This window comes from Thalia democratica, unplaced genomic scaffold, assembly GCF_965202585.1.
Source record: "Thalia democratica unplaced genomic scaffold, ktThaDemo2.hap1.1 HAP1_SCAFFOLD_78, whole genome shotgun sequence".
Lineage (NCBI taxonomy): Eukaryota > Metazoa > Chordata > Thaliacea > Salpida > Salpidae > Thalia > Thalia democratica.
The window spans coordinates 143,632-154,381 of record NW_028139255.1 but is presented as its reverse complement, the minus strand read 5'-3'; the positions used below and the strand labels follow the sequence as shown (position 1 = coordinate 154,381).

Genomic DNA, 10,750 nt, shown 5'->3' with positions numbered 1-10,750 from the left:
CAGAACTTTGTATAAAACCTTTAATATATATATATATATATATATACATATATACATTATATATATATATTATGTAATAACTAATAAATCTAACCTGATAAGTGTGCTTGTTCGCCAAAGGGATGTTTATAAGGGAACCATCGAACTCAAGTACTTCAAATATGCTTTTTTTCTTAGGATTCAGCATTCCTCAGAGATCCTCCAATACAAAAGTACCAGGGAAAATTATAAGATGTAACGTTAAAAGGGCGTTATTAAATCCTGGAGATCCTGATAAGCTAAGCTTATCGGAATAAATACCACAGATGTTCTTGTGCTAAAACTTTATTTCAACTAATGGCATTTCACTGCTCTCAAATAAATTTAAGTACAGATCTACGGAGTCTTAAAAAAGTTTCTTAGAGCTTTTTGAGGCTCCGTAGATCTGTTCTTAAATTTATTTGAGAGCAGTGAAACACCGTTAGTTGAAATAAAGTTTTAGCACAAGAACATCTGTGGTATATATGTAAGCATTAGTAATGTTTTCTGGTTTTTATTATTTTTTACAATCATTTAATATCTAAACTTTTGCTTATAATGGAAGTATTGCTATTTAAAAAGTTTTCTTGCTTTTATAAAAAATTTTCCAATTAACAACTTTTTATATACATTCCTTTTATCTAAATTTTTGCTTCTATTTTCAGATACGATCCCCGTTTCAATACTTGGATGAAGATGAAAAAACATGCTTGAAACGAGAACTGATTTTCATGTTTCTGCTATTGACGGGTTTCTGTATGCCATAGCTGGTAGAAATCACACTGGGTCCATTGGCTAGTTGTGAGAGGTTTTAATTGTTTATTACTTATATATTAATTAATATTGATGGGTTTTTTGTGTACGCCATAGCTGGTAGAAATCACACTGGTCCATTAGCTAGTTGTGAAAGGTTTAAATATGTTTTGTTATTTGAATTTTTTTTCTGTCAATATTATAAAAAACTCAAAGGACATTGAACTTTTTAAAGTCTGTATCTTGCACACACACATTTAAAACATGTTTTTGTTAGATTCTAAAGCAAACATCAACATCTAAAAAATCATACAAATTTGTAACCACCCTATGCATTATTAACTATTCAACACAAATCTTAGGTATTTCTTATACAAAATATTATTACAGATTCAGAATAGAGAGAAACCAGTGGGAACCCATAGCCGATTTACCCCATGCAGTATGTGCTCATTCAGGTAAATTAAGTATTGAATGATAATGTATATTTATATAGTTATTAAAAATTGACTGATTTTCTTCATGCAGTTTTGCGCTCATTCAGGTAAATAAATAATTAATATAATAAAATTTAATCATTAAATTAAATTGCTGAATTACCTGTGGCTGTATGTTCGCATTCAGGTAAAAGTTATTAAAATTGATTTTTTTGATACTAATACATTGTAACCCATAGATGTTGGTATTATTAATTTGTTAGGACTATTAGTCATAATTGAACAACACTTTAACTATTTTTTATTAGTACTAGATACTACTTTAGTCTACTTTATATAAGTAAGACAATTCAAATTGAGTAATGAATCTTTTCTAAATAATGACCACAATTAGTAATACAAGCACTATGTTTCAAAAATAATTATTTGAAAGTAGTTCAAACTTAAAAACAATCAAGTTTTAGTGAACAGTAGACTACAAAACACTTAAAGAACTATTAGTTACTTAATTTTAATCTCAAAAGATTAAAAAAAAAAAATGATCTTTATGATAACTTTATATTTCAATAATATTCCAATGTCAACATCTAAATAACTAAGTTGTTATACAATTCTAACAGTAAGTACTTTATACAAACTCACAAATAAATGTAAGTAAAAACAATAAATCAGCATTATACTTCACTGCACAAGACTTTTATTTCCATTTGTGGTATTTTTTTTTCTTACTCTAGATATTCGACATTTAAAACAATGAAACATCAAATAAAATACAGTAGTTTCATTACAATATAATTTTAGGTTCAATAATCCGAGGTAAAATGTATTTTGCCAGTTTTTCATACTGTATTTATTTGTTTTATACTTATACTTTCTCTACATAGGTTCACCATGCCAGGGAAAAATGTATATCGCGGGTGGATTTGCGAGCGATGGTTTCCAAAGAGAAGTGCATTGTTATCACCCAAATGAAAATAGGTAAATAGCATTAAGTGCTAATAAATAAACCAAAAACATTATTAATATGTGCAGTATTAGGTAAAAAACAACAAATAATTAAAATAATAATTTTGTTACCTCTCTGATCGAATAAGTATATATGTCCTAAATACTCTTAAGATGTGTTGTTACTTTTCTAATGAAAAAGTTGCATATATTTCAAATAAATAAATTAGTCAACATAAATGATAATAAATAGTTAAAATTAGTATAACTTAACAGATGGGAAGCCAAACCCAAATTGAAAACTGAGCGTGGACTGCATTGTATGGTGGATTTTGGTGATAAATTGTTCGTTATTGGTGGAAATAATTAAAACTAATGGGGGCTAGGAGGTTATTGTTTCATTTTTTAATAATTAACTGTTTTTTTTATTAACCAAGGTTGTCATAAAATCTCGAAAAACCTGCAATTTGGGAAATTTTGAAAAACCTGGAATTTAGGAAATTTTGAAAAACCTAAAATTTTAAACTATTTTTACATGTAAATTAGGGATTTTATTTTAAATACAAAAGTCTATCATTTACAATAGTTTTTGCATAATTTAGAATTTTATTTGTTGTAAATAAAATTTAAATTAAGTAGTATACCAGTATTTTTCAGTATATATTTTTCTTTTTTAAACATTTTTTATATTAAACTTGATTTAAATGACCAAAAAAGAAATATTTACTTTCAATAAATTGAAAGAACTTCAGAAAATCTTGAAAAATTTCCAAAAACCTATGACAACTCTGATTTACATACTTTTACGTCTAAATATATTTATAAAGTTTTAATTTACAAAATAGTTTTAGTGAAAATGTACTAAAACCAAACAAGAACTAAGAATAAAAAACGAACTCTTACTTTTAACGATGTAAGATTTTGAGGCGTTCTAGTAACTTTCTGTCCAACTTTTTAAGTGCATGTTTAGGAATTCATTCTCTAAAATCAAAGTTTATTTTGTTTACTTCAGTACATAGATCATAAACAGAAATATATTATCTACTAAAATTAACTGTACAGTCACAGAAAAATAGTTTAAATAAATATTTAATTGCAGAGGATGTCCTGTCAACCGAGATGTACTGTACAGTTACAGAACAGTGGACCGAAAGTTGCTCCCTTATTTGCGGGTCAATCAGAAGCTGGAGCTGCAGTTGTAAGTAATTTAATATTACATATACAACAAATAGCTACTAATACATCTATTATTTTTAATTAATGTATCTAATTATTTTTCGGTCCATTAGAAGCTGCTGCAGTAGTAAGTGTATAAATAATTAATCAAACAAACTGTGATTAGTAGATTGATACAGTATAGTGAAAAAAATTAATTATTATTGAATGAGTAATTGTGTTGTTTTGTATAGTATATAAAAAGGTTATATGCCAATTTTTTAAAGAGCTGATGTAGCTAGTAAACTTTGTTTTTGCTTGTTAAGTGTTGTTTTGTATCAACATAAATGAATACTATTGTTTGTAACTTATTTACAAAGGAAACCTTATTATAGTAATTCTTAATTGAATTTATGTAAATTTTTAGGTAGGTAGTAATGTTGTCAATGGACACACATAGTAATAATTTATAATTTGGTATGCTTTGTAATTTATATTCAAACACGTTCTTTCTCATCGATTTTATCACATTATCTAGATTTTGAATTTATGTATATTTTCAGGTTGATGACAAGATATATGTTGTAGGAGGGCACACTTGGAGAGATAGAAAAGATGTTAGGACTGGTATGTTTGATGTTTATATAAATTTATAATATCAACTATGATTAATTTGTAATATGTAATCTATACACTTGGAGAGATAGAAAAGATGTTAGGACTGGTAAGACTAATTATCACTAAATAAAAATGAACAATTGTAGTATTTAAACTGTAATTAGTTTTTTATCTAACTTACACACATGGAGAAATAGAATACATATCAGAACTATTTAGAATAATAATTTAATATAAGCTAATAAACATTTAAACTATTTTTAATTTGTTGTATGTCTTTTACACACTAAGTATAAGGATGTTAGAATTGGTAAAAAATTTAATAAAACATTAAATATTTAGTACATAAAACATTTGAACTAAAAATTAGTTTGTAATAGTAATTTTCACAAACATAATAACTGGTAAGCTTAATTAAATTATTATTAATTAATATATATATAACGTTTATTATAAACTTGCTATATGTAATTTACACATTAGGCCCATAAAAGAAATATGCAAGGATTGAATATATGTCAGAAGTCAACAACTTTCTGCAAACCATTTTATTCTTCTAAATTGCTCACCAATATAAAATGCAGCATTACATTATTTTTGATAAGCCCTAAACATATACATTTCTTTTCTTACTACAGTCGCCTGCTACGACCCTACATTAAATGTGTGGCAGAAATCAACAGACTTCAGCGAACCACTCACTTCAGTATCTTGTTGCGCGTTGAAGGTACCGGCACCACTGCTAGCTTCGCTACCGCTCCAAATAAAACAAAACAATCAGCAGCACAACAACGGTAACAACAGTGGAAGCAACGAGAACATACAGATCGAAGAAGAATTCGACATGGCATAGACATGAGAAAAAAAGAGTTTTTGATAAAATCATTATACTTTAAGTTATAAGTACTGTATGAGTTTCATGTGAAAATTGAGTGTTTTGTAAGGCACGACTGTTTGTATTTTATATTGCTTAACACGGAGTAAAAGTGATATTTTTTATATTAGTTTTATTATAAAAAATTAAAAGTGAGAATATTACTATAATAAGCAATATATTAATTAAAAATTATTTTACGTTCTAAAGTTCATTTGAAAAATAATTATTTTTTTGGTATAACCGTTTAAGAAAAAGTAATTGTTACGAATATTCAAAAAAAAAGGTTTTTAACTGAAATGTAGATATTAATTTATTAAAGATTACTTAAAGTTTAACGGTCAAAACCTTATTTATTTATTTTTGTAAGATCTTACTCTTAAATGATTTTGATTAATGATTTTTTTTTTTAGAATGTCATAGTTTTTAAAGTAACTTCTATTTTTTAAGCTAGCACTCATGCCAAGCAAAATCGCATAACTTAGTCTGGTTTTTAAATTATAATTAGTACAACTACTTTAAACAAGTTATAAAAATATTCAAGTTTATCTTTGTGTTTATAAACAGATTTTTTTTAATCTATTGCTTTCTATATAATTTTTATTTGGATCCATTCACACAATTTAAATGCATTAAATCAAAAGGTAAGTAGCTCTAATTTGTCACAAAAATTTAAAGTCGTTGTTTACTAAATGCTATTTTTATAAGTTTGGATAAAGGTTTAAAATTTTCAACATTTCAAATACTTTAAAAAATTTAATTTAGTTGAGCTAACAAAAAGTGTTTTTCTAAAACGTTTTATGCAGTTTATAATTTTTGTAGCTTAATACAAGTTATTTTTTTTAACTTAATTATAAGCTGTGAATTTTAAAACTTTTGTATCAAGAACACTTTGGTAAAAACAAAAATATTTACTTTTTTTTTTAATTCTGCTAACTTTCAGTTTATATGTTTCTATATTTTAGTAATTTATACTTTTGATATTAAGTTTTTCGCATCAAAAGTATGCAAATTTTGCAAGGAATATTAGTTAGCGTTTTTATGTGTACTGTTTTGTTTTTGTTAGATAATAAAGTTCATTTAATGTCTTAATTTTTTGTCATTAAAATGTCTTCCCTTAATATTAAATGAACTAAACTTTCTGTTTTAAAAGTATGCATTTTGTTTAATTTTTCAGTTTTAAGTGAAAAAAAAATATTTGTGAACTAATTTTTGCAGTTAATATCAACAACGGATTTAATAAATGTGTTTAAAACTGTATGAATAGTTCTTTAATTTTAATTTTTTTATAAATTTTCATTTTTATGATATCAAACGTTGAAAAGAATGTTTTTCTAATTAAAACTAAAATAATTTAATTTTGTCTTAAAATTGTAAAAAGTTGTAATACTTAGTTTAAAAGATATATTATTGTTTATTCTACCAAATTTCAAAACTGTTTATAAGTATTTTGCTTATAAGTTTTATATTAACTAAATTGTGTATTCTGAAAATACTTAATAGTAAACTTCATTTAACTCTAATAAAAGTATTCATAAAAACGTTATTGGTGACCAGCTAAACTTAAATTATTTCTTTAAAGTTTACCAAGCTATTCAAGCATGTTCTAGACATTTTTATTATTTAATGTTTATTGTCCAAGGGTTGTTTCAAATAAAAAGTTTTTTAATTCAAAGCAATTAGTGCAAATAAGTTGATGATGATCAACTAATTATGTATATGTCCAAAAGATAAATTATTGTTATGTTGTTAAATTTTGCAATGAAGTAAAGTTATGTCAAATAATGTCAAAAAAATTAATTTTTTTCAGTAACTTTTATTACACAAAAATGTTTTAAGTAAAAAAGTTATAACCACACCTAAGGTAGTCATTTTTTAGTCAAAATTGAAAAAGTAGTTTGATATAGCTCGAAATGCCGACTCAAGTATTGTAATCTGTTAACTATGTCTAATTTTTAGTTTTTCATTGCTTTTTTTTTTCAAATTAAAACATAAGTTCATGACGACTAATTAGATAAGTTTTAAAAAACAGCTTAACTAGAAATTCTAAAATGATTCAAATAAACTTGTGAGTTTAACTTTTGATAATGTACACGTTCAAAAATTTATCAAAGTTTAGTTTATACTTAGATTATTAACTTTAAATAGTTTTTTAAATTATTGTGAGTAGTATTAATTGATTACATTTTGACTTATTAAGACATCTCGCAATACAGTTATCTTTTATATTTATAAGCAACTAAGACTTCTACAAAATAAAATTCAAGAGAAATGGAATGTTCTAGTAGTAGACTATAAAATAAAAGTTAAAAAAAAACAGTAACAAAAAATAGAAAGCATTTTTAGTAAATTTTTCACGCCATATTAATTAACCATATTAGATGTTATAAAAAAAAATACTTTAAAGGAATTATTAGCACATAAATTAGCATAGCGTTTGCGCAAGGAAGTCACGTAAAATCGTAAATCACAAAAATCTTACTTTTTAAACAATGTTACTTTTTTTTGTCTTTTTCTTATGTATCTTTCAGTTTAAGTGTCCAGAAATCGATGCCTGTGTCCAGCGTAGGAAAATAAAAACGCAATAATAATAAAAACTCTTTAGAAAAATGTTTGTACTAAAACTATAAGTGCGTTATATATACTTTTTCGTGGGCAAAAAAAAGTTTTTGTAAATTTTCTTTTAACAATTTTCGATTTTTTGAATACAGTTTTTTAGTAAACTTAAACAAGATCTTGGTTGTAAAGAAAGTAGTTAAACCATAGTTATTTTTTACTTTAAAGAACTGTATATGTTTGATAATAATTCTGCATAGATTTAATTTACGCTTTTTGTAAACTTATATATTTGTTAAAGATTAATAAAAGTTTCAGGTATTAAACTTTTCTTAAAAAACAAAATTGTTTACATAAAATGTAAGTATAATTGTTTAAGAAAATGTAAGTAGTACATATATTTAAAACATGATAAGTAAGTTAAAGATGTTTATCATAACTTAGCTTATCAACTTTTAGCATTAAAATAAAACATTTTAATAGAGCTCTAAGTTCAACTAAAATATTATTGTATCACAATCAGATTATTTATATGCTTAAAGTTACTTTTTATAATGTTTAAGTCGAAAGGTTTGATTAAATTTATTTTATAACTGTTGTTTGTTCGTATGAATTTTGTAACAAGGTTATTAAATTGTACATATCAAAAATATATTTGTACTAAAAACCTTGAACAGCTTTAATACACCAAAAATTTTTATTTGGAAGTCACAACACTATTTTTTCAAGTTAGTTTGCAATATTTAGTGGAAACACATGTTAAACTTATAAAGTTTTATTCCATTAACTTTTAAACAAAGCATCAAAAGAAAAAGAAGCTAATAACGAGCATAGTAATAAAAATACTTTTGGAAAATTCTACTTCAAAAATTTCGAAACAGAAAAATTGTTTTTTAATAGATTATAAAAAGTTCAGCTCATATAAAAATTTTAGTTTTAGTTCTTATGCACAAGGCAAAACAAAAAGACTACAGTGTTTTTAAATAAAAGTTTCAACAGATGTTGTTAAAATTTTTAAAATGCATAAACGTAAATGGGGATACAAAATTTAGGTAGATAGCCTATAATAAGTAATGGAGTGAATTATAATAAAATCACAATCTAGGCATGCTACAACTTGTTTTATAAAATGTGTTTTTTACTTTGAGCAATAAAGCTTTAAAAAAAAAAAAAAAAAGTTAGTGCACTAGTTGTTAAACGAATAAAGTTTTTTAACTTTTTTATTGTATGATTTTTGTCTGGGTATACCTAACTAACTGCGTTTTGCGGTCTTTGAAACTTTTTATTTTTAAAGTTAATAATAACAATAGTAAACAGGAAATTATTAATTAGTAAAATTTACAAATAACAAAATTAGATAAATAAAGTATTTAAAATTATAGCTAATATTTATAAAATTTAAACAAACTAAAGTAGTAAATTAAAACAGCAAGAATAGTTATAGCAAGCATATTCCAAATATATGAAATGTATACAAATAAAACTTTGAAAAATTATGTTTTCAATGTTTTGTTTCCTTTACTTTGAGAACTTTATTTGTTTAAATAAAAACCGTGTTATTTGCAAAATAACAAAGATAAGCATGCAGAAAGTACTACAGGATGTGGTTAAAAATGAGTTCCGGTTATTTGTTAACCGAGTTAAAAAATTAATCTAGTTGCTTAATTATGTTTACCATTGTATTATGGTTTTTATTTTCACTTGTACTGAGTTTTTGTTGTGTATCAGCGTTTCTTTTTTTGTTTACAAAACTTTTTAACGTAAACAGTAAATACTTTTTTGTAGATTTTAAATATACAACCTTTAACAATATGTCAACAGGTTTAGTTAAGTAAAGTCATTAAAACAGTTGTTTTAACCTAGATTAAAACGACTTATTGAAAACAACAAAGAATAAATAATAAAAAAATCTTTAAAAAGTAGCTTTCTAGCAATGCTTTTTTTTTAATTTTACAATGTTATTTAGTCTTATTTTACCATTTTTTAAATTAAAAATAAAGAGTAAAAAAAGAAAAAAAAAGTTTTTGCTGTGTATATAATAAATTTTTGAGTTTTTTGTTTTTATTGTTTTAAAGTAAGCTCAAAGTATTAGTTACAAGTAAATGGTGTGCAGCTCGATGACTGAAAGGTCTTTCTCCACACCAATCCATTAACCTTAGTTGTGAGCGTTCACATTTTTCTTTCTTAGTGTTTTTCCTTATGTTAGTGGTACTTAATCAGTTATACAAAATTATATAGTTATTTGTCTTAACTAAAAAAGATTGCTCGATTTACTGAAATGTAAAGAGCTTATTTAATTTGCACATTAATATTTATAAATAAAAAATAATAATATTCAAAACAGATAAAAGTCATTTAAAAATTAATGAAATCAAATACAAAGCTATGTACAAACTTTTAACTGCAACTTTTTTTTTAAGCTTTTTATGCCAAAATTTGTGCAAAAGTGAGTTTAGTGGTTGTGTCTAAAATAAAAAAAACATAAACAATAAAAACAAATATTAATCACATAACAGTAGGTTTTGCATTTTGGAATCTAAAATTGTTTTCTAAGAGTAACAATGTTAAAAACAATACACTTTAGGTAGAGGAATTTCGGTCACCTGTGGGAACAACATCACTATAAGGTAAAACAAAACAATATTTACTAAGTATTTCTACTTTTTTTACAATAGTAAAAATTCACAAAAACTGTTTTTGGTAAAAAAATTTTCTTTACAAAAGATTTTGTTGAACTTTTTCAAAACTTTAAGAATAAAACAATAAATTTTCAAATGTTTTTAATTGCAACAAGTTTAGTTTTCTTCTATCGAACAAAAATAGGTTAGTTAAGCAAATTATCAATTAGAAAAAAAATAGACGTCTAAAACTAACTACTTAACCTAAAATTTAAATTCTACAGTTTAGTTATAGAAGATATATTTCCTTCAAAAAGAATTAATTTACGCAGAATATCTAATAAACCAATGGAAATTATAGCAGGATACCACAAGTACTGTAACAAAAACGCAAATAACATTAGACCTGAGTGTAAGTTTAGTGAAAGTTCTGGGAATTATTCGATTGCAATTCAAAACTTCAGTTCTTGCGATGTTAGGTCGAGTTACAAACCAGATCTCAATCTTGTTAGTTTGTATTTGAAAATTTATTAGAAATTGGTAGATTATTTAGTTTATAAGCCTTTTGTTTGAATTTCTGCTGATTGAAAAACAAAAACTTTGTTTTGTTATAAAATTTTAGTTAAAAGAATTTTTTCTAAAAAAACTATGTTTAATATTTAAATTTTTAAAATTTTTGTTTTCAAAACAAGTAAACGAACATAAAAGAGTTAATTCAACGCCATAACGTTTTTTCTAGTTGTTTCAATCTATGATGTTAAACCATTTCGATTTCC

General features: G+C 24.5%; 1 pseudogene across 1 annotated transcript; it reads left to right on the top strand.

The window, feature by feature from the left end:
• The first annotated feature begins 666 nt into the window (after nt 1-666).
• LOC145845555 (kelch-like protein 13) lies at nt 667-5,737 on the top strand (annotated as a pseudogene). The gene is made up of 8 exons (XR_014370427.1): nt 667-788; nt 889-928; nt 1,162-1,229; nt 2,093-2,186; nt 2,430-2,542; nt 3,255-3,351; nt 3,872-3,935; nt 4,565-5,737. The product of XR_014370427.1 is annotated as a kelch-like protein 13 (transcript).
• The last annotated feature ends 5,013 nt before the right edge of the window (nt 5,738-10,750 follow it).